We start from the raw sequence: 12,830 nt of genomic DNA, 5'->3' as shown, positions 1-12,830 counted from the left end.
TTTCAGTCTGACTGTCAGAGCTCGGTTCAAACCTGCCAATCACAGGCCCGGGACGGTCACTCCCTGATAGGGTGTTGGACGTCAGCAAATCACAGGCCAGGGGCGGATCGCCTTAGACAGTTTAAAAGGCGGCCCCAGAGCGCACTCCGTATTAACAGTCTCTCTGTCTCAGGTTGTGTTGAGATCTGTTCAGAAAATGGCCAGGACCAAGCAGACAGCGCGTAAATCGACCGGCGGGAAAGCTCCTCGCAAACAGTTGGCGACCAAAGCGGCGAGGAAGAGCGCTCCAGCCACGGGCGGAGTGAAGAAGCCTCATCGCTACAGACCCGGCACTGTGGCTCTGAGGGAGATCCGCCGCTACCAGAAATCCACCGAGCTGCTGATCCGCAAACTGCCCTTCCAGCGCCTGGTGCGAGAGATCGCTCAGGACTTCAAGACAGACCTGCGCTTCCAGAGCTCGGCCGTCATGGCCCTGCAGGAGGCCAGCGAGGCTTACCTGGTGGGGCTGTTTGAGGACACCAACCTGTGCGCCATCCACGCCAAGCGAGTCACCATCATGCCCAAAGACATCCAGCTGGCCCGCCGCATCCGCGGAGAGCGCGCCTAAACCCGACCCGGCTTCAGCACCAAGTGCAACAAAGGCTCTTTTCAGAGCCACCAAATCGGCGATGGAAAGAGCTGTGATCTCCTTTGTTGAAATGGCATGTCCTTGAGAAATTTGCATCAAAGGGGAGGGAGCAGATATCAGACGGGCAGGGACAGAATAAATACCTCACTCACATCCAAACACAAATTTCACACATTCTTTATTCAGTAATCGCTGACACTATAAACAACTGTTCATGCAGCATCTGTTGTATACATCTGGGTAAAATAACAAACCGAGGCAGACTTGTCCGAGGATGGGACGGTAAATAATAACAAGCGACCCTGGTATTTCTGCATCCCACCCACCCAGTTAACAATTCTGACGGTTCTGGTATTTTGTCTCATTCACCAGACAAACTGCAAATTTCAATCTATTGGAGGTTGGCGACATCTGCGGTCCGGAGCGAGTACTGCAACAGACCGATATGGATCATTTGTATTTAACAAGTTATTGTTAGTTTCTCGAATCGGAATCAAGTCCTTTGACAGACAGTAACCAGCCCTTTCATAAATACAGTGGGTGGCTCTGAAAAGAGCCTTTGGGTTATCAGATTAAATCTTGGTCGCTTTATTTGCTCTTGGAGCTCACAGTGCTGGTTTTCTTCGGCAGCAGCACGGCCTGGATATTAGGCAGCACCCCACCCTGAGCGATGGTCACCCGTCCCAGCAGCTTGTTGAGCTCCTCGTCGTTGCGGATGGCCAGCTGCAGGTGTCTGGGGATATTGCGGGTCTTCTTGTTGTCCCGGGCCGCGTTGCCGGCCAGCTCGAGGATTTCAGCCGTCAGATACTCGAGCACAGCAGCCAGATAGACCGGGGCTCCGGCACCCACACGTTCAGCGTAGTTCCCCTTTCGCAGGTGCCTGTGAACACGGCCCACAGGGAACTGCAGTCCGGCCCGGGATGAGCGAGACTTGGCCTTGGCCCGAGCTTTACCGCCGGTTTTTCCTCTTCCAGACATTTCCACAATCTCACAAACACTTTCACAAAGAATGAAGAATGATTTCCGTATTTACCCTTCTTATAGACTGAAAGGTCATCTGATTGGTTGTTCTTTAATACACCTCATTTGCCTATTTCATTAACCAATCAGATAGCTGGGAATCAGAAGAGGGCGGGATTTACCGGCCTCAACGGTCAGACCAGGAATTTGATGAATTTCAAAAAGCCCGCCAATTTCAGTGTAGTAAAGGACCGGATTTCGATCAATGTCGCCCTGAGCACAAGATTTTAAACCCGTTCTTTTTATCTTGTCTTATTCAGCGCTACCCGTCACCAATCGCTGGCGCTGTTTTAAAATCTGCTTTAAATTATAGCTCATTCTATCATCGCTTTCAAACTGTATCGTTCGGGACAAAAATCCCCATTCACAGCATTCCGTGAAGGGACACGTTTCAATTTAGTCTTTATAAAAGTGACACGTTATGGATTGGTCCCTTCTCACAGAGCCGGGAGTGTTTCTGTGAAAATTGGGACGGGGACGGAGCTCTCATTCTGCCCCTATTCCGCTGTGTTTCTGCAAGGGGTGGGTTTGCTGTTAATGTGAGGATTTTCACACCAGCTAGTAAACATTCGGAGATTGGATTCTTACATTTAAATGAAACACGAAGGGAGTGGGAGAGGACAGAATCGTGACGCTTTAAGAGCGAAGCAAAGGGGAAGGAGCGGATCAGTTTAGGGGTCAGGGATTTCAACGGGGCAGTTACAGTATCACTTCATAATAAGATTGGAATAACATTACAGTATTAAAACAATCCTAAGTAAATATATCGGAAATGCAGCTCCTTCAGAGAGGTTGTGGATGGCTCTTAAAAGAGCCGTTGTTTTTTTTCAGTACATTGTGGAGTTTTACTTGGAGCTGGTGTACTTGGTCACCGCCTTTGTCCCTTCCGACACGGCGTGCTTGGCCAGTTCCCCGGGCAGCAGCAGGCGCACGGCGGTCTGGATCTCCCGGGAGCTGATGGTGTGCCGTTTATTATAATGGGCCAGGCGGGAAGCCTCACCCGCGATGCGCTCGAAAATATCGTTCACAAAGGAGTTCATAATGCTCATGGCCTTGGAGGAGATGCCGGTGTCGGGGTGAACCTGCTTCATCACTTTGTAGACGTAGATGGAGTAACTCTCCTTCCTCCGCTTCTTGCCGCCCTTGGCTGGTGCTTTATTCAAGGTTTTCTTGGCGCCCTTCTTGGGAGCTGCTTTCTTGTCCTCAGCATTTTCAAACTCAATTTCAGACCCAGAAATGACCCAAATCCGCTCCGAGCTCGGATTAAATAGGCAGCCCCACAGCCCTATGGTAATGGGGGATGGGGGAAGGCAATGATTGTGATTGGGTCACTGGGAGTGAAGTCACGATAATTTTTAACTGTAACTCTCTGACTGGATATCTGAAGAAACCAATCAGATTTAGTAGCTGCCACCAATCACAAACACGCTCACACTGCACCTTGTCCGGTTTCAGCAATTTGTTCCGAACTGTTGCAGTTCTGCTTCCGGCCAGTAGATGTCCCCAAACCCCGGGTCATTGAAGTTTACAGATGAGAGAGGGACAGAAGATAAACTCATTCTTCACATTATATTGCACGGGTGGGATTTAGAAAAACTGGCAATGGAGACGAGCTGCAAGTACATTTTGTTAGATCAAACATTAGTTTTAATGCTGTGTTAAATTCTTGTAATTAATTTAGCGGTTGTTGTCTATACTGAGGAAGACTGCGACAAAATACAAGAAGACTTGAATAAGCTTACCGAAAGGCTGTGTAAATGGCCTTTGAATTTCCTTATCAAAAGATTTGAGGTGGTGCATTTTGCTCTGGGGAATAAGGAGGCCAAGCACTGCTTTGAAAATAAGAGCCTAAATGGGGTAGAAGAGCAAAGGGATTTAGGGGTACAGATTGACAAATCATTAAAAGTAGCAACACAGGTTGATGAGGCCACAGAAAGCAAACACAACACTGGGGTTTATTTCTAGAGGAATGGAATTGAAAAGCAGATAAGTTATGTTGAACTGTAATTTAAACTGTCAAACCTTGTGCCAAACTGTTAAACCTTCCCTTTCTGAAATCCGTGCTGACTATTCTTTATTATATTTTCGGTTTTCAGATGTTTTTCTATTGCTTCATTGAGTAAAGAATTCCATGATCATTCCGACCACCGGCCTTTAGTTAACTGGTCTATAGTTCCCTGGAATTGTTCTATCTCCTGTTTTAAAATATAAGAATCACATTAACTGTCATCCTGTCCTCTGGCACTATTCCTTTTTGTGATGATTTTTTCTATATATGTAACAGTGCCTCTGCTGTCCCTTTCCTTGCTTCATTTAATATGTGCAGATGCAATTCATCTGGACCAGGAGTTTAACCACCCTTTCTAACTTAAATGTCTTGATATTTTTATTGACCTCTTCCTCTAATATCATGTTCACCCTGTTAATCTCCCGGGTAAATACTGAGGAAAAGTAATAATTCAATATTTCTGGCATTTCACTGACGTTACCACTGAGTTTATTTTGTGCATCCCTTTGTGGCACTGAAGCTGTTCTGATTTTCCTTGTTTTATTTATGCATCTGTAGAATAATTTACGATTTCTTTTGATATTCCTTGATAAATTAATTTCGTAGTTCCTCTTTGCTTCCGCAATTGTTCTTGTGAAATCTTCCTGACCGTTTCCTGTTCTCTTTTGTCATCCTCTTATTTAATATTTATAAATGAGAAATTCCACCAGCTTGTTGTGTCTGTTCAGGGGCTGGTGTTTGGGAACTATTTATTGTCTATGATTAAAGTGCCAGAAACTCAAAACCCAAACTCCACAGAAACACTCTATTTCTCCCTCCTAGTGAACTAAGGCGCTATAATGGTGAGTATAGCTGCCTTCCAAACAGTTAATTCCAACAAGTTTGAATCCCAGTTCGCTTAATTCAGAAACACCAAGACTGGAACCGAATTTGATGCTGTTCAGAGCGATAGTGTTTCCAAAACACAAACGGGTCTAATTTACATTTGAAAAAATACTTTTAAAGCTCATTTATATCCCCCATAATGTTAAATTTATCTCTGTCCCTTTGTATTATTATTTCCCCTGATCTGTACTGTGGATATTGGACACAATTGTCCGGATTCAGTGAAATTAATTGATTTTCTGAAGTTTTTCCCTCTGCTGATTCCCGTTCCTTATTTAAATTATGTCGGATTAACCTTTCTGATCTGTAGAAGGGTCATAGTCCTGAACCGTTAACCCGAGCTTCCCTTCTCCACAGATGCTGCCGGACCTGCTGAGTCTTTCCAGCATTTTTGGTATTTTTTTCTCTCTATTTTATCCCTTTCACCTTTGACGGTCGCCATTAAAACTTCCAGCTTTATGCTCAGTTTTTATTCGTGTTTCAGTTCGGTTTATTTGAATGAATCTAAATCGTGTCCTGAGAAATCAGACAGAAATATTGCGCAATGTCGAGTGAAATATAATGGGGCAAATTCACAACTATCGAATGAGTAAAACAAAAACTTTATTCTGAATCAATTGTCTTAATATTTCACTGTCAAAATATCAAAAAATACGATACTGGAAGTTACAGAGAGAAACTATTTCCTCACACTGCACATTGTCCTGAATCTGGAACAACGACAGACAATGTGAATTTGGTCCACTCTGTTACAGTTCTCCCTTCCGGCCAGTAGATGTCAGACTGTATATTCATTCTGTATCTGTCAGTCTCCAGTACTGTCTGTGAGTGGGAGATAAATTCTCTCTCTGTCAGACTCTGGTACTGTGTGTGAGTGTGGGATTCATTCTGTATCTGTCAGTCTCTGGTACTGTGTGTGAGTGTGGGATTCATTCTGTGTCTGTCAATCTCTGGCACTGTGTGTGAGTGTGGGATTCATTCTGTATCTGTCAGACTCTGGTACTGTATGTGAGTGTGGGATTCATTCTGAATCTGTCAGTCTCTGGTACTGTGTGTGAGTGTGGGATTCATTCTGTGTCTATCAATCTCTGGCACTGTGTGTGAGTGTGGGATTCATTCTGTATCTGTCAGACTCTGATACAGTGTGTGAGTGTGGGATTCATTCTGAATCTGTCAGTTTCTGGTACTGTGTGTGAGTGTGGGATTCACTCTGTGTCTGTCAGTTTGTGGTACTGTGTATGAGTGTGGGATTCATTCTGTATCTGTCAGTCTCTGGTACAGTGTGTGAGTGTGGGATTCATTCTGTATCTGTCAGACTCTGGTACTGTGTGTGAGTGTGGGATTCATTCTGTGTCTATCAATCTCTGGCACTGTGTGTGAGTGTGGGATTCATTCTGTATCTGTCAGACTCTGATACAGTGTGTGAGTGTGGGATTCATTCTGTATCTGTCAGACTCTGATACTGTGTGTGAGTGTGGGATTCATTCTGAATCTGTCAGACTCTGGTGCTGCCTGTGAGTGTGGGATTCATTCTGTGACAGTCAGTCTCTGGTATTATATCTCAGTGTAGGATTTATTCTGTAACTCAGTTTCTGGGACAAAGTGCAAGTCTGGATTCGTTCTGTATTCTTATTTCAGGTTACAGTATGTTGCTTGAAACTGTATCTTTAATACATGAATGTATGCATAGTCCTTTGTCTAGTGTTAATTTGTAATTATGGATACACTTTAGAACTTTGTTTTAATCATGCAATGTTTGTGAGTTTTGATGTAGGATTACATCTTAATTTCTGTGAAGACTATTTTAAATGAGAATGTACATTTCAATATCTTACTGTGAAATTATTGGACTGGTATTTATTGTGTAGTTCAGTCTGCATTAATGGGAATGAGACTGTATCTTTCAGTCTGACACTGTGTGCTATATTTGGACTTGTGTGTAAGGAATAACTCAGTCTGCAATAATGGAATTGATGCCGTACCTTTCAGCATGAGCTTGACCTGATTATTGGACTGGTTTGCAATGTGTAGCTTAGTCAACACTAATCGGATTGATACTGTATCTTTCAGTCTGACACTGTGCTATATTTGGACTTGTGTGTAAGGAATAACTCAGTCTGCAATAATGGAATTGATGCCGTACCTTTCAGCATGAGCTTGACCTGATTGTTGGACTGGTTTGCAATGTGTAGCTGAGTCAACACTAATAGGATTGATACTGTATCTTTCAGTATGATACTGTATTCGAATTTTGGACCATATATAATGTGTAGCTCAATCTGCACTAATGGAATTGATACTGTATCTTTCAATCTGACACTGAGATTGTTGGGCTCATATCTGTTGTGTAGCTCAGTCTGCACTAATGGAATTCATACTGCATCTTTCAGCATGACCCTGAATGTGATTTCTGGACTGATATCTAATGTGTAACTCAATCTGCACTAATGGGATTGATACTGTATCTTTCAGTCTGATACTGTGTGAGATTTGTATACTGGTATGTAACGTGTGGGTCAGTCTGTACTAATCAAATCAAAATTGTACCTTTCAATCTGACACTGAGATTTTTAGACTGGTATTTGATGTGCAGCTCAGTCTGCATTAATGGAATTGATACTGTATCTTTCAATCTAATACTGTATGAGAATTTTGGACTGGTATCTAACGTGTACCTCAGTCTGCAGTAAAGGAATTGAAACTGTACATTTCATTCTGACACTATGAGATATTTGGACATATATGTGAGTCAAATATGGGTCACATCTGAACTGATATCTAATTTGCATCTCAGGGTACAATATTGGCATGAATACTGCATCTTTAAGCTCATAATGTGTGAGTTGTGGGCTGGTATTTAATTTGATTCTTGGAGTACACTATTGTAATTCATGCTGTACCTATCAATCAGTACCATGTGTCAGTTCTATCTGGTATGTAATTTGTAGCTAATTCTGAACTAATGTGAGATTAACACAGTTCGTTTCAATCTGATAGTGGGTGTGATTTTGGACTGGGAATTATTTATCTGCCAGTCAGTAGTACTGAGTTGTTGTGAAATGGAAATCCCGTCTGTCTCTCCTGCTCTGTTTTGACTGTTGGATTGGGATCAGTGTGGGACTGACTATTTCTGCTGTCTGAGACTGTGGGACTGATGACCTGTCTGTGTCTCTGTGCTCTGTGTGTGATAATATACATACTGTGTGTGAGAAGGAGCTGGCTGCACTGACTGCTCCTTGTGCCTCGGGAGGAGTAAACATCACACTGATTCTGGGTCCTTCAAGTATTTGCCTGTTGGAAGATAAATTATATCTTGTAATTCAAAAAAAGATGAAGTAGAAAATACATAGGTGATTAATTGAATCTCTCTGTTAATAATCATTGTAATAACAACAAATGAAAACCAGGGATTCAAACAGTGTCAGTGGCTGACTCCACTGCAGTGCTGCAGCACTCAGCTTCTGCACACCAGGCTGTTTTACAACAATTTAGTGACATCCAGACACAACCCAACCCCTGCACTGATCCATGAATGGGGCTACACGATGGACCTTTGTACAGGTCAGGGTTCTAATCCCCTCTCCCTTGGGACTAACCATTCAACTGATACATATCAGCCGCTGTTTAAAATGTGTCCTTCACACTCCTCACCTGAAGCCTGCAATAGATGCTCTTTGTATAACTTCCCATATCCTTACTGTCCGGCTCTATTTACTGCTCAATAACAAACACTAAAGGTTAATGAGCAGCTATAAAAATTTAGACTTAATTCCTGCCACCAATCACAAACACGCTCACACTGCACATTGTCCGGTTTCAGCAATTTGTTCCGAACTGTTGCAGTTCTGCTTCCGGCCAGTAGATGTCCCCAAACCCCGGGTCATTGAAGTTTACAGATGAGAGAGGGACAGAAGATAAACTCATTCTTCACATTATATTGCACGGGTGGGATTTAGAAAAACTCGGAATGGAGACGAGCTGCAAGTACATTTTGTCAGACCAAACATTAGTTGTAATGCTGTGTTAAATTCTTGTAATTGATTGAGGAAATATAGTCGATACTGAGGAAGACTGGGATAAAATAAACTTGCAGAACGGCCGTGTCAATGGCCATTGAATTTTAATACAGAAAGGTGTGAGGTGGGGCATTTCGCTAAGGGGAATAAGGAGGCCACACACTGCTTGCAAAATAAGAGTCTAAATGGGGTAGAGGAGCAATGTAAATCATCCTGAGAAATCAGAGAGAAATACTGCGCAATGTACAGTGAAATATAATGGGGCAAATTCACAACTATGGAATGAGTGAAACAAAAACTTTATTATGAATCAATTGTCTTCATTTTTCATCGTCAAAAAGTGCAAAAATACGAGAGTAAACGTTACAGACAGAAACTTCCCTCACATTGCACATTGTCCTGTTTCTGTCACCATGACAGATGATGTGAATTTGTTCCCTCATTGCAGTTGCCGCTTACCGCCAGTAGAGGTCAGTCTCTGGTACTGTATATGAGAGTGGGATTTATTCTGTATCTGTATCTCTGGTACTGTGTACGAGAGTGGGGTTTATTCTGTATCTGTCAGTCTCCAGGTACTATGTATAAGTGTTGCGTTTATTCTGTACCTGTCAGTCTCTGCTACTGTCTGTGTGTGGCGGATACATTCTGTATCTGCCATTCTCTGCTACTTTATCTCAGTGTGGGATTTGTTCTGTCATTCAGTCTCTGAGACAATGTGCAAGTCTGGATTCATTCTGTATTCTTATTTCAGTTTACAATATTGCATTGAAACTGTATCTTTAACACTTTAAAGTATATACAGTTCTTCATCGAGCATTTAATTTGTAAATATGAATACACTTTTTGATTTTCTTTAAACAAAGGACGTGTGTGAGTTTTGGAGTAGTATTACATCTTAATCGCTGAACTCTATTGTGAACGATAATATACCTTTCAATCTGTTCACGATGAAATTACTGGACTAGTATATAATGTATAGTTCAGTCTGCAATAATGGGATTAATTCTGTATCTGAGTCTAACACTGTATGAGATTTTTGGACTGGTATGTAATATGTAGCTCATCCTGCACGAAATGAATTGATACTGTATCTATCAGTCTGATACTGTATTAAATTTTTGGACTGGAATGCAATGTATAGCTCAGTCTTCACTAATGGAATTGATACTGAATCTTTCAATGTGATACTGTATGAGATTTTTGGACTGGTGAGTAACATACAGATCAGTCTGTGCTAATGGAATTGATATTGTATCTTTGAGTCTGATAGGGTATGAGATTCTTGGACTGCTATATAATGTGTGGCTCAGTCTGCACTAATTGAATTGATTCTGTATCTTTCAGTCTAATATTGTATGAGATTGTTGGACTGATATATAATGTTGAGCTCAGGCGGTGTGAATAGAATTAAATTATATCTTCCAGTCTGATCATTTGTGATTTTTGGACTTGTATGTAATGTGTAGTTCACTCTGTACCAATGGTATTGAGAATGTTTATTTCAGTATAACATGAGTATTTACCAATATATTGAATATGTAGCTCAGTCTGCACCAACAGAATTTATGCTGTATCTTTCAATCTGCCACTATGAGATCTTTGGACTGGTCTATATTGTGTAACTCAGTCTGCAGTAATGTGACTATGACATTCATTCTGTATCTGTAGTCTCCAGTACAGTCTGTGAGTGTGGGATTCATTCTGTGTCTGTCAGTCACTGGTACTGTGAGTGTGGGATTCATTCTGTGTCTGCAGGTCTCTGGTACTGTGTGTGAGTGTGGGATTCATTCTGTGTCTGTCAGTCTCTGTACTGTGTGTGAGTGTGGGATTCATTCTGTGTCTGTCAGTCTCTGTACTGTGTGTGAGTGTAGGATTCATTCTGTATCTGCAGGTCTCTGGTACAGTGTGTGAGTGTGGGATTCATTCTGTGTCTGTCAGTCTCTGTACTGTGTGTGAGTGTGGGATTCATTCTGTATCTGCAGGTCTCTGGTACAGTGTGTGAGTGTGGGATTCATTCTGGATCTGTCCATCTCTGGTGCTGTGTGTGAGTGTGGGATTCATTCTGTAATTCAGTCTCTGAGACAATGTGCAAGTCTGAATTCATTCTGTATTCTTATTTCAGTTTACAGTATTGGATTTGAAACTGTATCTTTAATACTTTAAATTATATACAGTTCTTCATCTCATGTTTAATTTGTAAATATGGATACACTTCTCGATTTTCTTTAATCAAACATGTGTGAGTTTTGGAGTAGTATTACATCTTTATCATTCACGATAGAGTTCAGAGATTATGCACCTTTCAATCTGTTCACAGTGAAATTATTGGATTGGTATGTAATGTTTAGCTCAGTCTTCAATAATGGGATTAATTCTGTATCTCAACCTAATATTGTATGAGATTTTTGGACTGGTATGTAATATGTAGCTCAGCCTGTACTAAAGGAATTAATACTGTATCTATCAGTCTGACGCTGTATTAGATTTTTGGACGGGAATGTGATGTGTCGCTCAGTCTTCAATAATGGAAGTGATACTGAATCTTTCGATCTGATATTCGATGTGATTTTTGGACTGATGAGTAACATGGAGCTCTGTACGTGCTATGGAATTGATATTGTATCTTTGAGTCTGATAGGGTATGAGATTCTTGGACTTCTATATAAATTGTGGCACAGTCTGCACTGATCGAATTGATACTGTATCTTTCAGTCTGATATTGTATGGGATTTGCAGTCCGGTACATAATGTACAGGTCAGGCAGTGCTAATAGAATTGATACTGTATCTTCCAGTCTGATCATTTATGAGGTTTTTGGACTAGTATGTAATGTGTAGCTCAGTCTGAACCAATGGTATTGATAATGTTTATTTCAGTATAATACGCTATGAGTATTTACTAATATATCTAATATGTAGCTCAGTCTGCACTAATGGAATTTATACTGTATCTTTCAATCTGACACGATGATATATTTGAACTAGTATGTAAAATGTAACTCAGTCTGCAGTAGTGTGATTGTGAGATTCATTCTGTGACTGTCAGTTCCTGATACTCTTTGTGAGTGTGGGATTCATTCTGCATCTGTCAGCATCTGGTACTGGTTGTGAGTGTGGGATTCATTCTGCATCTGTCAGTCTCTGATACTGTGTGTGAGTGTGGGATTCATTCTGTATCTGTCTGTCTCTGGTACTGTTTTTGAGAGTGGGATTTATTCTGTATCTGCCATTCTCTGCTACATTATCTCAGTGAGGGATTCATTCTGTAATTCAGTCTCTGAGACAATGTGCAAGTCTGAATTCATTCTGTATTCTTATTTCAGTTTACAGTAACGTATTTGAAACTGTATCTTTAATACTTGAAATTATATACAGTTCTTCGTCTCGTGTTTAATTTGTAAATATGGAGACACTTTTCGATTTTCTTTAATCAAACATGTGTGAGTTTTGGAGTAGTATTACATCTTTATCATTCACAATAGAGTTCAGAGATTATGTACCTTTCAGTCTGTTCACAGTGAAATTATTGGATTGGTATGTAATGTTTAACTCAGTCTGCAATAATGGGATTAATTCTGTATCTCAATCTAATGTTGTATGAGATTTCTGGACTGGTATGTAATATGTAGCTCAGCCTACACGAAAGGAATTGATACTGTATCTATCAGTCTGACGCTGTATTAGAATTTTTGGACTGGAATGTGATGTGTAGCTCAGTCTTCAATAATGGAAGTGATACTGAATCTTTCAATCTGATATTCTATGTGATTTTTGGACTGATGAGTAACATGTAGCTCAGTATGTGCTATGGAATTGATATTGTATCTTTGAGTCTGATAGGGTATGAGATTCTTGGACTGCTATATAATGTGTGGCTCACTCTGCACTAATGGAATTATACTGTATCTTTCAGTCTAATAATGTGTGGGATTTTCAGTCTGGTATGTAATGTACAGGTCAGGCAGTGCTAATAGAATTGATACTGTATCTTCAAGTCTGTTCATTTATGAGGTTTTTGGACTGGTATGTAATGTGACGCTCATTCTGAACCAATGGTATTGATAATGTTAATTTCAGTATAATAATCTATGAGTATTTACTAATATATCTAAAATGTAGCTCAGTCTGCACTAATGGAATTTATACTGTATCTTTCAATCTGACACTACGATATCTTTGAACTGGTATGTAAAATGTACCTCAGTCTGAAGTAGTGTGACTGTGAGATTCATTCTGTGACTGTCAGTTCCTGATAATCTATGTGAGTGTGGGAT

At 40.9% G+C, this 12,830-nt stretch overlaps 1 long non-coding RNA gene across 1 annotated transcript; it reads right to left on the bottom strand.

Moving 5' to 3' along the window:
• Positions 1 to 3,178: 3,178 nt before the first annotated feature.
• On the bottom strand, positions 3,179 to 7,847 carry LOC137316649 (uncharacterized). The gene is made up of 3 exons (XR_010961567.1): positions 7,742 to 7,847; positions 3,391 to 3,496; positions 3,179 to 3,261 (listed from the first exon to the last, which is right to left on the bottom strand). It is a non-coding gene; the product is annotated as an uncharacterized lncRNA (long non-coding RNA).
• Between the last annotated feature and the right edge of the window lie 4,983 nt (positions 7,848 to 12,830).

Source organism: Heptranchias perlo, unplaced genomic scaffold (assembly GCF_035084215.1).
Source record: "Heptranchias perlo isolate sHepPer1 unplaced genomic scaffold, sHepPer1.hap1 HAP1_SCAFFOLD_60, whole genome shotgun sequence".
NCBI lineage: Eukaryota > Metazoa > Chordata > Chondrichthyes > Hexanchiformes > Hexanchidae > Heptranchias > Heptranchias perlo.
This window is presented reverse-complemented; position numbering and strand designations above follow the sequence as displayed.